The sequence below is a fragment of the Magallana gigas genome, chromosome 8 (genome assembly GCF_963853765.1).
Source record: "Magallana gigas chromosome 8, xbMagGiga1.1, whole genome shotgun sequence".
Classification (NCBI taxonomy): Eukaryota; Metazoa; Mollusca; class Bivalvia; order Ostreida; family Ostreidae; genus Magallana; species Magallana gigas.
Window position 1 is genome coordinate 32,014,538 of NC_088860.1, and position 12,035 is coordinate 32,026,572.

Below are 12,035 nucleotides of genomic sequence, written 5' to 3' on the forward strand. Positions count from 1 at the left end.
CAATATCGTATATAAATCGTATGGAATCGTGTGAAACCGTTCTCAAGTCCTACATACAAGACCCGGATTAACACTTCATGTGCGGTTGTATATACGGTCTCGTACGGTCTCACACGGTCTTGTACGATCGCTAATATGATCATACACGGACATAACACCCGTGCCAGTTTTTTAAAAGTTTAAAAAATCATACACGGCTTTCACGGATACACTCGAATGGCCCGAGTGTAAGTCGGATAAGGCCACGGTTGGTTCGGTTGTATGTACGGTTTACACGGGTGGCCAACCGTATAAGCCGTGTGTTCTGTGTGAGACAGGCTTAATATAATATGCGTTCCTCTGAAATAAAAAAGGAGTAATTTTAAAAACAACGATTTGCCGAAAATAACAATTTATTTCCTTAGAAATGTTCTCAAAAGAAAGAAAGATAAACAAAGTAGGATAAGACATATTGCGTGTTCTTTCAATGAAAAATATTTACTTTTTTCCCAGTAAGTCAGTTTTCCTGAGTCATTCAGTGTCAATAGTGCAGAAGAAAGCGACGCGGTTTGCATTATATTTTCCATTTCATTAGCCTTGTTTATTTCACATTAAGGTTAGAAGAATTTGCATCATTTTGTACGTTAAAAGTCAAAGTTATAAAATCTACTTATCCACTTGTCTTGCAATCAAATTACAGAATTTACATAATAATAAGTATAACAATAAAGGACAGCGAAAACATGATCAGCTACCTCAGGTTTAAATTATATTTTAGCAAATCTAAGATGTAACAACCCCCCCCCCCAGTTTTATAACACTTTATTAACTTTTTACAACTACTGATAATATACTGTGGAATCATTAGAATTCATGGTGGCTCAAATTTCGTGGTATTCATGGGTATCCCTCCCCCACAAATTTAAATCTGCAACGAAAACAATTTTAGAAAGAGTTACCTTTGTTAATGAAACAGTAACCGATGCATCCACGAAACTACACCCCCTCGAATGAACAAAGAATTCACAATCCACGAAAATTGGCCCCCACAAATTTAAATGATTCCACCGTAAGCTAATGATAAATATGTGTTTCATATAATATATGGATACTTCTTTCGTAGGTTAACCAAGCATTAATAATAACGTTAAAAAATAAGTATAAAATTTAGTATCCTGCAGTGAGACATCCATTTTGAATCAAAAGAATTATTTCCCTTCAGTAGTACTTTTATTTTACAGACACAAGAAAATGCCAAGGTCGCCGACTAAAACTATGCAATATGAATTATGAATTGTCTCCTACACCTTTGGCGTGACATCTAAGAATATAGTTAAAAGTCAAGATTGACACTGTTAACAAAACGTTGATATTGCACAACAAACAACTCAGAAAAGAAATTATTCATTTATCACCAACATTTTTATTAAAATGAGAACATTTGGATTAATATTAATATGTCAGTTGAATGATTTCCAACACAGAAAATACAACAACATGTAGGTATTTTGCATTTCTTTTTTACATTGTTGAAAAAGAATAACGTGGTTTTGATATTAGAACAAAACAAAAATAGATTTAGAACCTTTAACAACATGTACAATTTATGCCTATATTAAATCGTTGATCATTAAGTCATTTTAAATTGTATAATATAGAAAATGTCTAATTAAAGTGCAAAAAGGTCACCAAAAATTTATGCAGCTTCGTACAAAATGTTTTCGTAATCCCTTTATCCACTGTGACCATTGTGCATAATCAAAAACAATATTTGAAGAAATAAATTTAATTTGCTTAATCAACAATACTGACAACAAATCCTAGTCAGGCTGAAATTGCATTTTAGGTGCAATTAAATTGGCCTTAACTCAGAGGGATGAACGCCGACCCCCTATATTTTTTTTTATTTTTAAAGTATGTCTACACATTTCAATCATACTTCTCAAGATATTCTTGATACAAGAGCATTGAGGAGTGGAATACCTTAAAGAAAAAATGGAAAGTTTTGATTTTGGGGGCAAATATTAACAAAGAGATGCCTTCCTCCGTCTATCCATCGGTTATATTTACGATTCGAACATCTTGACGTCTCTGCAATTTTTCTCCTTTTGCTATATATTCGATGATATCTCTCATGTAATCAACAAAAGTCACGTGATCAGTGTTAATTGCTTTTCCATTAAGAAATAAGTAATGTTTTTCTATTTAACCGGTATTATTGTTAACTTTTTAAAGGGTACCTGCAGTGCCGGTCAATTTTTGATATAATGGAGATCTTTGTGTAAAAACATCATCCTGAAAATTTTACAGCGATCGCATAAGTAATTTTCGTGATATTTGGGGAAAACCCGATTTCACACCTGAACGAGTTTTGAATCAAGCTGATTTGGTGCAGGATGAACTGTGACGTCACGGGGTCAACGCCGCTGTATGAGAAACAGGAATATCGTATAAAAACTGTTCGTTTTCTGGCATTGTTTTATCGATATATGAACATTTTTTCTGTTGTTTTATTTCTTTATCAACCCTGGATGACTAAATATACTGTTGTTTGAGATTAAACCAGTATTTTATCGAACAAAAATGCTGAATTCAGAAAATTGTTTGCTTCATGAATTTAGTCAAATGTGTAAGACATTTTACATATAAATGCACACCATATGTAGCAAAATGACATTTAATCAAAGCACTATTGTTATAACAAACATATTTTGTTAATATTGTTATTCTTTTGAATGTTTTTTTCCGTGACATTATCAACAGATTAATAATATTGATAATACATATTTCGTAAAAGGTAACGCGGGGTCTATTCCTCGTATAAGACATAACATTACTAATGATGTCGCCCGATTATTCAATAATATTGATATCAGACCAATAACAATCAAAATAGTATGCATTTTTTAACAAACAAACACGGGATTATAAACGGATCAAATCGGCGAAAGTCCAAGATGGCTGCATAATTAAGTCTGTGTCGTATTCTTTTAAAAATACGATAATGGAATTTCATTTTACATTTATTTTTACATCCTTTGTCAAAATGTTCAAGTTTGTTCAGATTTCATAATGATTCGTTGTCAGTATAGCAATTTAATCTATATGGACTTAAAGCGTTAAATTGCTGACCATAGCGCTCGAAAGAAAGTTGCACTTAATTAAATAAGAAATTATAAAGACCAATGTAATTACTTCCGAAATAAATACTTGATCACATAAAAAATGTTTAAATTGCTAAATTGTAAATTTGGTCATTATTTAAGTGATTAGATAAGTAACAATAAAGGCATTTACTTCGAACATTAGTTTAACTATTTGATAGTCTCATGCACGATTCTTAAATCACTGATTGACGGACTATACACATGTATTAGCTTACCAGCTGCTTACGAATGCTTGATGTAACGCAGTCTAATTTATTTTTCTGTTTTATTTTTTAACAATTGAGTAGCTAATTATACACAAATAAATTTACCAGTCTAGAGGTGTGAAACCCTTTCTTTGTTCACCAGACTCGTGTACCATGTGTATACATACCTCAGATTCACGTGTGTCTGGAGCAGTGGCTTCGTTAGTTTACCTGTTTACCAGTGTCATTGTCGCGGATCACTCGTGTGTGAAAGGATATTATGTAATCAAAAAATGAATAATGAACATAAATCTGCCCATGCAAGCGTACTCATCAGTAAAAGGCGACGAGAATAGCAAATTTCAAAATCCTGTAAAAAGAAATCTGACTGTAATAAAATAATAACGGATACAAATTTCTATATCTACAATACTTAAAATAACTAAATACGTCAAACCATCAGACCTAAATCAATCATTTTGGCTGAAAAATCGAATTTAATTTGTATAGCTTTGTAAAGAAATTTCCCTCCTGTTGACCTCGTGAAGTCACTTCCTCTGAAGCCTCGTTATCGCCTGGTTCTGTTTTCTCTTGATTAGATTTCCCAAAGCAGGTAAAAACAGCCACTTTGATTCGGCGTACTTCCGTTATTTTTGCATCGATTTTGATGCGGTTTTTTGCATTAAAATTTGGTAAATAAACTCGTTGACATATGTTTCACATTGGCTGGGCTGCAAGTACCCTTTAAATTTGATAATATATGTATCATAATTATTCACCCAACACACCAACCTGCAACATGTGCAAATGCAAAACTGTGGCCGTTAGTGATAACCAAATTATGAATAATTTTTGTATTGGCATGTTATGTAAATAATTTTGTCTGCATCATTCGTCTTTTGCCGCTCAGAAATTCGATAGTAAAATTCAAGACACACAATTTATTAAAATCTTTATATAAAGATTGCTAAATGTCTTTGTTTTATTATTCATATCGTGAAAACTTAAATAAAAACATGAAAACTCGTAAAAACATAAAAACTTCGCATGTATTGTGCAGTTAACTTAATAATAAATATGAGCTTGTGTAATATATATGGACAGAGGACCAAAGAAAAATAAAAGCAATCGAAAAAGGGTCAATGAGAAAAGACAGAACCTACAGAGAATTGCTAATATTTATGGAATTCCCATAGGTCCTAATGGTAAAATTGAATACCCTTGAAATTAGGTTGTAATAGATGATGTAGTATTTAAACGTTGATGAGAGTAACAAAAGAATTCAGAAACTAATCTGCTGTTAGTCGGACAAAAGACAAATAGTGCGTATTTAAACATTGGAGTTTGATTTAGAAAGCGTATAACTATTGAAGACGTTTCTGCAACCTTGAGCATGAATATCAGGGTCGAGCGATGACTCAGTATTAAACTTCTTAGACAGAAATTCTACGCAAAGTAACTAAATGTCATTCATTGACCTTTGATTAAGGAGAAAAGTATAAAAGCAAACTAACTGTTTCTTTCGTTATCAGAATCTTTACAGTCCTGATCAGCTAGCATTGGTAAGAATTACTGTTCAAACTTATTGGGAAATTTGGTTTTATTCTTCGTACAAACATTAAGGAAATTTACAACGAAATAGATTCAACGTTCTGTAATTGAATCATTTTCAAGACTTAAATTATTTCCTCTACAGACACCCAAGATGCAGTTCTCCTTTAGCCTATTTGTTTTCCTCGTTCTGTTGGTCCTGGCTGTGACTATGTTCACCTCATCGGAAGCCTATAGATACTGGTGGAAACCCAGACGATACTGGAAATCTTATGGCTCATATGACAACTCATGGAGCTATGGCGATTAAAATTCGTAAGTTCTGCTTTTATTTTTTTTAAAAAAATCTAAACTAGTTTTGGTACAAAGCAAGAAAATATTGGAGACCATATGGTTCCTATGATAACCCAGATCTTGGGATTGGGATGATTAAACAGTAAGTAATCTGATAAAATATATCCTGTGGTATAATAGCTTAACGAGAATGCAATGCTTATATTTATTGGGATTTACAAAACAATATGCTTAAAGACTGGTTTCTATTATAAATGTATTTTTGGGATGATAAAATATCTTAAAGAGGGTCACTTAATTACTCTGTAAATTGGTTTTATATTAATATAACTGACATTTTATCTTTGATTTATGTTTATTTTACTATATTTTTGTAGGTGATGCAATCTGGACTCGAGTGTGAGCTTCATCCTGTTTTTATTAGCGCTAGCTTTGTATGTAAAGGGTTTTATTTTGTGATACTCTTGAATAAAAGACTGTATTTAAATCCACTGTGTATTTTCCCATCTGTTTCTTACTATATCCGATGGCAATTCATAAATGCATGAAAAGACATATATCTTCAGGATTCACTAATCTGAAACGCCTTACCCTCGGCGTAAGATTTAATGCATTCTTAATGAAACTGCCAGATTTAAATACGCATCATTTTCCCTTTTTCCCGAATATCGCCATATTGGTCGTCGATTTATAATGTTTCTTTCACTAAAATGTAAGAAATTAAAAATCAGGTACATGTATATAAAACATCCTGATTTCTGGAGTATTCAATCTTGTCATTAGAGCCTATGGACATTCTATCTAACAAGTCACCAAACTGGATTGTTCAAGGGATGGTTTCAATTTTTTTCTTATGGACGCTGTTTGATTGCTTTTATTTTACCGTTTGTGATCCGTCGGCATGTAACACGAGCTCATTTTTTACAGGTTAACTTGCATGATACATGTAGCATTTCTGTTGATGTTTCCGCATATAAAAATTATAAAAAATAGCGGTACTTACATAAAGAATAAATCACGTGTTTTTACAAATCCTGATGAGTTTCCGAGTTGCAAAAGACGAATGTTGCGGACGAAGATATTTACATACTGTATAGATATAATCATTAATTACTGTCACTTGCTGAACTGCTGTTTTGCATAAGCACATATTGCAAGTCAAGGTTGATGTGTTGGATGATTAATTTGAATAGAAACATTTATTTATTGGAAATAAACTTGAACGGTGATACTGATAATTTAAGAAGATAGTACTGTAGACGTATTTTTTTTACACGGGGTCATAATTCTGCGGAATCACAATATCAATTTAATCCTCGGGTAAAAATTTACGCGGATTCTTTGAATGAAAAAAAAAAATTTGAATAATTCTTATTAAATTTAGTACTGAGCGATTTTAATTACCTAGAATTTGTCCAACTTTGGACTTAAATTGTAAGAACTGTTCACAGTGAACAGTAATAATCGGTTATGCACTGGTCGGTAATCATTAGTTAGCCGTCGTATTTTTAAAGCCAAATAGATATTTTAATCTTTATTAACTGTTAATTTATTTGTTCACGTGTCGTTTAAATTATGAGTTGATCAGTTTTATCAATTAAAAGTCTGAGCACAAAGGGATCTAAAAATTGCAGTAAAAACACGGGTCTTGGCGTGTAGTTAATTGGGTCATTGAAAGGCAGACCCGCTTGGGGCTATTTGTCGCCTGACACGTGCTGTTATCTCAAGCTGGGAGAAGTTTAAATTTCCTGCAAGTAAATTTACAGAAAATTCAAATCTTTAGGAGATTAGATTATTTATTATGTGAATTCTCAATACAAATTTGTTCGACAGTTTGCATAGATAAAAACGATATACATTGTGTACACGTATATGCAAGTGTTATATAATGTAGTAACTTCCGATTATCCTTATTCATGTAATGCAATTTCAAAATGTCATTCCAAAATGCACTTTAAGTACACTGGGAAAAATTCCGCAGAAAATTTGTGCCCGCGTTCATAGCATAAATTAATACCACGCCGACAAAAGTACGTCTACAGTATTTGTTTACTATGCAATAACAATAAAAAAAAAGAATTGACTTCAACTTAATAGACTTAAATTTCATCAATTATTAGAAGAAAAAAAATACACATAGTCGACATCATAGTCATCATATTTTTAAGATTCAGATAAACATAAACTAAAGCATATTTAAGCATTAAAAACCCGTATTTTTTTGTTAAAAGTTAAATCTTTGTAGGCTGAAACTTGGTTCTGAAATATAGAGGAGAAAGTACACAATGTAAAATAAAATACAAGCTTGTTTTAATAAGAGAATGATTATTGAGAGAGATTAAAGGGCAATGCATTTTACAAAAACCAGCTGCTCTCAATGGAAGTTGAAGAGAGAGAGAGAGAGAGAGAGAGAGAGAGAGAGAGAGAGAGAGAGAGAGAGAGAGAGAGAGAGAGAGAGAGAGAAAGAGAGAGAGAGAGGTTATATAAATCAATATCAAATCAGTTAGATAAATGCTTGAAAATGCAACCAAAAAAACCCCCAAAAACAAAAACAAAAAAACTTGTGTAAAAAGAAAAAATTAGTGCCACCCGAATTGATTTTCTACAAACAACTTCGATTTTATGTCTGAATATCAGCACTTCCCCTTTCAAATACAAAATCTTCCATACGCATTGTCCAAAAGAATGACTGAACTTTAAAAAAAATATGCTGTTAAACTATAGACATCAAACGAGCATGGTGAGTATGAAGATAAATACATGTAAATAATGCGAATCTTATCAAATAAAATGTATGAATTCCGATATCATTTATTGATTTAGTACACTACTCTAAACAATAACAGGTTTTCATGACTTTCTCATGACAAGAGTTACAAAATTCTTTTATAAAGATTCAGAGAAATCACCAACCAACAGAGAATAAGGCCAAAATAGCATTTTCAAGTTAAATTCATCAAAATATTTGGTTAACACACATGATAATATTCCCTCGATATTTCAGAAATTGGTGATAGCTTAAGTTAAATGTGAGTGAATTATTTATGAATGAGGTTATAAAATATTGATTAGATAAATTATGCATTGTTTGAATTACCACAGTACTGTATGACACATTTTTTCTCTGTTCATTTTTAGTTAGGCCTAAGGAAATGAAGTTTTATTGATAACTTTCTAACCTCCTACGTCTGAAGAGCAGCAAAGAAAAATAAGTCTGAAAAAGATTTGGCATTGTATAACTGTATAAGGGGTGGACTTTAAACCTTATCATCGCATGTCCTCAGAAAATTAGTGTACTTGATCAAAAAATAAAGATATAATAAAAACGTTGCTTTAGTCATTATCCAGTCTTCTATTCGGGTGCAAATATCGATGTCACGGTTTTTTTTGTTTTTTTTTTAATTTTCAAATTAATTTTTAATTAATCATAATAAATGTATTCAGGAAGAAAAAAACTACATTTTTAAAAGAATCTTTAAAAATTTGCTGTCCACATTTAAAAAATAAGAATGTTTTATTTTTTTTTATTATTATTTTACAATCCAAAGTAGGATGCTCAGCTTGCAAATTAACCGCTTGCAAACTGACCGCAAAATATATTTCTTTAATTAATATTTAATAGTAGAGCTCTTATGTTGTGTTAGAAATAACGTTGTTGCATGGTCTTTTGCGATCTATGAAAAGCCTTTGATGGATTTTGCGACAAAAGACTAAGGTGTTTTATTTAAACTGAATAGGAGGAAATATTTTTCATTAATAGTTTACATGTTATCTTTCTTGTCGTACCCAAAAAGTTATGTACAGAGATCAATTGTCTTCGAGTGCATGTTTACATGCAGGGGTACACAAAGGCTAGCTCTGTTCTTGGACCTCTATTACTTTTAATCAATATTAATGATGTTGCTGAACATATGATGTCTTTTTGTAGATTATTTGCTGATGATAACTTAATCCAACATATACATAAAAAATCTGAACGATATCAAATTAACTCTGATCGAAGACCTTGGGCAATGTTTTTGGATAACTGGTCAAACAAATGGTTGTTAGAGTTTAATCCCGTAAAACTGAGGCTGCACTTTTCTCAATGAATAAGCACATCGGTCCTCCTAAGTTATTTTTCCAACATTGTCACTTAGGACATATAAGATTGTTTGTTTTATGCGATTAAGGCTGGTCCCACCATATAAACAAAATAACAAGTACAGCTTATAAAAAAAAAATTAGGACTTCGAAAAAACCCCTAAAATTTACTTTAGGAAGAAATCTTTTGAAAATGTACATTGTATATTACTTTTATAAGACCAATCTTAGAATATGCTTCTATTAATTGTTTGGGATGGATGTAGCTCATCTGTTAGCCATCTTCCACACTTCCTCACAAAATCCATAAAAAATGGAAATTTAGGATAAAATTAAACTGCGAAATTATCTGGAACTTTACAATAATTCTAACTACTTTCATATGATTATATAAACATAAAATATATGAAACTTTCTTGTACAAATATTAAACAATTTTAAGCTTTTCAAAAAAGTATGACATTAGAACACTGGATCTAATGTTATTGTTATATATACAAATTTTATTGGTAACATGAGGCAGAATTAAATGATAATGCAACTTTCCAATGCATTAAAAAAGATTTACTGAATTAGCGATCGTATTCGGACATCTCAGTATAATTCTCAGTCATAAGTGGAATACACCTTTATCTATATACATCTCTCATTTTTATTATTGACTTTGTCATTAGATCGATGTTTTAAAAGTATTTGTATAAGAAAAATTGAGTTCATATGGATGTATTTTTTTTATAATTCATTGTTGTCTGAATGTACTCGCAGTATTACTAAACACTAAAGATTTCTTTTCCAATTTAATATATGACTACATTTCAGTTATAACCTTATCAGTATCGAAAGGACTAAAAATGTTCAAATTTATGGGATACTTTGAACCATAAACTTTGGCTGAAAAATTACTAATAGTTTTTAAAGCTTAATCACTTTTTAATATTTATTTTTTCAATATATAAATTTAATAATGCGTTCCTCTAAAATTAAAAAAAAGATTAATTGACTAATTTTAAAAACAATGATATGCTGAAAATAATTTTTTTTTTCATTAGAAATGTCATCACAAGAAAAAAAGATAAACAAAGTAAGATAAGGCTTATTGCGTGTTCTTTCCAATGAAATACATTTACGTTCATCCCTGTAAGTCAGTTTTCACGAGTCAATTAGTGTCAATAGTGCAGCAGAAAGCGACGCAGTTTGCACTTTATCTTCGATTTAATTTACCGTGTTTTATTTCATACCAAGGCTAGAAGAATCTGCATCAGGTTGTACGGTAAAAGTCAAAGTAATCATATCTACTAATCTACTTGTCTTGTATTCAAATTACAGAATTTACATAACAGTAAAGGGCAATGGAAACACGTTAAGCTACTTCAAGTTTGTATTATATTTTAACAAATCTACGATGTACCCCCTTCCCAATGTTTTTAATACTTTATTAACTTTCTACAACTACTGATAATATAAGCTTATCATAAATATGTGTTACATATAATGTATGGACACTTCTTTTGTAGGTTAACAAAGCATTAAAAAAATCTTTAAAAAATAAGTTAAAAATTTAGTATCCTGTTGTAAGACATACATTTTGAATCAAACGAATTATTTCCCTTGAATAGTACTTCATTTACAAACACAACAAAATGCCAAGGTCGCCGACTAAAATTATGCAATATGAATTATGAATTGTCTCCTACACCTTTGGCGTGACATCTAAGATTACAGTTAAAAGTCAAGATTGAAACTGTTAACAAAACGTTGATATTACACAACAAAGAATTCAGAAAAAGAAATTATTCATTTATCACCAACATTTTTATCAAAATGAGAATATTTGGATTTATATTAATATGTCAGTTGAATGATTTCCAACACAGAAAATACAACAACATGTAGATATTTTGCATTCCTTTTCTACATTGTTAGAAAATAATTACGAGGTTTTTATATTAGAACAAAACAAAGATAGATTTAGAACCTTTAACATTTACAATTTATTCGTATATTAAATCGTTGATCAGCAAGTCATTTTTTTTATCAAAAGGAGTACACATTTTGAACTAATAAGCAATAAAAAATATCATATGACAATTCTAATTATATTATAATCAGAGCAAGATATGATATAAAAGGAAATACGAAAATGATTAAACGCAACATGCCCTTAAAGGTGCTATCAACAGATAGTAGATTTACGTGCAAAATATAAGCACGCATTTTTCAAAATAAAATTTCAGAACCCTTTTTTATTTTTCTGAAAGCAACAATACAAATTACATTGAGATTTCCTTGACAGTATATAGCACTATTACAAATTTATCTACAAATCACATTCATGCACAAACATTAAAAGACATATGAATAATATATCACAAAAAATTATACCTTAAAATTACGTGATTGAAAAAGCCTCTATAAAGAGTGAAATGCATTCGTGGAATGAAACACAAACATTATAGTGTTTTATTTTGATTTCTTCTGTGTATAGCAAAATTGTAAAGGACATTTTATCAAAGTTTGGATTGCTTTAATTTAGAACGAAGAAAATATATCATTCAGTTAAGGACTTTTAGAAAATTAGAGTGTGTATAAGTGAAAGAAATATTTTACATTCGTCAGAGAAATCCTAATAATCTGGAAAACAGGTAAGACATCAATCATTCTCTATCATTTGTACCGACATCTTCTTGTCAAAAAGTCGCTATGTGAATGCCGTGCACTCTGTTTCATATGTTGTCATCCTCCTGTAGTAGTACTTGTGTCTTAAGCTGCACGAATT

The 12,035-nt window shown here is 30.8% G+C and overlaps 1 long non-coding RNA gene across 1 annotated transcript; it reads left to right on the plus strand.

Annotated features, from left to right (window-relative positions):
• Window positions 1-3,894: 3,894 nt before the first annotated feature.
• Window positions 3,895-5,667, plus strand: LOC117690271 (uncharacterized). The gene is made up of 4 exons (XR_004602363.2): window positions 3,895-3,944; window positions 4,864-4,893; window positions 5,028-5,197; window positions 5,554-5,667. It is a non-coding gene; the product is annotated as an uncharacterized lncRNA (long non-coding RNA).
• Window positions 5,668-12,035: the final 6,368 nt, after the last annotated feature.